At 47.2% G+C, this 2,371-nt stretch overlaps 1 pseudogene across 1 annotated transcript; it reads right to left on the bottom strand.

Moving 5' to 3' along the window:
• Positions 1–769: 769 nt before the first annotated feature.
• Positions 770–1,840, bottom strand: LOC101013160 (annotated as a pseudogene). Its single transcript, XR_004177327.1, has one exon. The product of XR_004177327.1 is annotated as a spliceosome RNA helicase DDX39B pseudogene (transcript).
• Between the last annotated feature and the right edge of the window lie 531 nt (positions 1,841–2,371).

Raw genomic sequence — 2,371 nt, 5'->3', positions numbered from 1 at the left:
ATTAAGAAAACAGTTATTTTTTACGCCTGTCATCTCAGCTACTCGGGAGGTTGAGGTAGGAGAATCACTTGAACCTGGGAGGCAGAGGTTACAGTGAACTGAGATCACACTACTGCACTCCAGCCTGGACGACAGAGTGAGGCTCCGTCAAAAAAATTTTAAAAAGCATAGTTATTTTTTAATTAATAAAGTAAATCTGTCTCAAAGAGGCAAGGGTCAGGTGCGTGAGTGGGAAAGGAAGGCGTGTGGAGGAGGAAAGGGTTAGACAAAGTGAGTGTTAAATCTGCATCTCCTTGTAGACAGAGCGCCCCGTCTCAGTTTAAGACCCTCCTGCCCTTGAAGAAGCTTCCTAAAACCAGCTCAGGTCTTTCTCCTCTGTTCCCCTGCTTCTTTGCATGTTTCTGGAAGGCTTCAATAGTAGGAGTATTATGCACAGCCTGCCTATGGTCAGGCCACTGGGAGGCTGAAGAATGCAGATGCCTGGGCCCCAACCCTGGGGGTTCCCACCCTGGGACCACCCCCCTCCACCCCTAGTCTTCTCCATGTCACTAAGTGCTCAACTCTCTCAATAGAGGCCGTGAGCGTGGCTACTGGATTGTGGATTCTGGAGCCAGACCGCCGGGGGTTGGAATTCTGGCTCTGGCATGGCCTTGCTGGGCTCAGTGCCCTCAACTATGGTATATTTACAGTATGTAATATGAGTAGAGTAAATATATATGTATATTATACAGTATATAATAAATAAGTATAATACATAATATATATACGTATATATTTTGTCTTTAGTTTTGATAAAAAAAATTCTGACAAATCAGAAATGGGGGTTCAGGGGTGGTGGTGAGGCAAAAGAAGGAAGCCATGGGGTGGGAGCTGTCAGGGGTGGGGCCACTGGTGTCTCCTTTACTCCTACCCTGATGTGTCCTCTCCTGAAGGACAGATAGTCACATTTTGCAGTGGGGGAGTCCTCTACCATGTCGTTCAAAGTAGGAGGAGATGTCTCTCTCATCAGTCAACTCACTGCGATTGACCTCAAAGTGAGCCTGCATGTCACTGAGGATCTTGGCATCATTCTCATCGGACACAAATGTGATAGCCAAGCCCTTGGTGCCAAACCAGCCGGCTCTGGCCACCCAATGCAGGTAGCTGTCAGAATCCTCAGGCATGTCTTAATTAAAAGCAATGTTCACCCGCTCAATGTCCATTCCTCGGCCAAGTAGGTTGGTAGCCACAAGAATTCACCACTGAAAATATTTAAACTGCTGATACTGATAAAGCCTCTGCCCCTGGGGCATCCCACGGTGGATGGCAATGGCTGGGAAGTTCTGCTCCACCAGTAGCTGGGCCAAAGCAATGTGCTGCTGCACAGACTTCACAAAGATCCTCAGCTGGTTGAACTCAAGGACGTTCAGAAGGTCAAAGAGCTTCCAGTTCTTCTGGTTGTACTTCAGTTTCATGTAGTACTGCTGCAACCCATGCAGCATCAACTTCATCTCATTATCCACAAAGATCTCCATTGGATCTTGCATGAACTTGTGGCAGACTGGACGGATCTCTTTGCTCCAGGTAGCCCTGAACATCATGACCGGCTTCTCATTGTGCGGTCATGCAAAAAATTGCCAACACATGTTGAGCTGTTCAAACACCTTATCACATTCATTCGAAATAAAGTGTTTAATGTGTTTGAGGTTGAGGCTCTTATTTTGAGCCAGGGCTAGGATACAGCCTGGAGTCCCCACGATGATATGTAGGCAGTTCTTCTTCAGCACCTCTTCATCCTTCTTGATAGACAGACCACCAAAAAACACAACAACCTTGACACTGGGCATGTATTTAGAGAACCGACCATGGCATGGGAAGCCAACAGCACCTATTCCCCAGAGTGAAGGAGAAGCAGATGAAAACATGCATAACCTGTGCAGCAGCATCTGATGCACGGCCATCCCCTGTAAATGGTAGCTGTTACTACTCTTCCAGTTACTCAGGTTGAAAACCCAAGGATCATCCCTGATTCCTCCTCCCCTCATTCCAGCACCCTTGCCACCAGCCCATGCAGGTCCCTCCGTTTCTCAGCCCCGCACTGCCTCCCCAGCCGACGTGACTGTCCTCTCCTGCTGGCACTGCTGTCCTTGTCTCCTTTCAGTTCAGCCTCCTCTCGCCAGCCAGAGGGAGTTGTGAAGGTGAAAATTGAATTACGCTACTCCTCTGTTGGAGTTTTGAAGAAAGCCCAAACTTTTTACCATGGCCTACAACAAGGCCCTAGCGAGTCATCTTACAGGAAAGAAATAGAAATTTAAACAACAAAACAGTTTTTTGCCTTCAGATTAGCAAAGATTTTTTAAAATAAAAATAAGATGCAGTGTTGGTGACGATG

This window comes from Papio anubis, chromosome 12 (assembly GCF_008728515.1).
Source record: "Papio anubis isolate 15944 chromosome 12, Panubis1.0, whole genome shotgun sequence".
Lineage (NCBI taxonomy): Eukaryota > Metazoa > Chordata > Mammalia > Primates > Cercopithecidae > Papio > Papio anubis.
The sequence above is the reverse complement of the archived record's forward strand: the minus strand, read 5'-3'. Positions and strand labels throughout refer to the sequence as shown.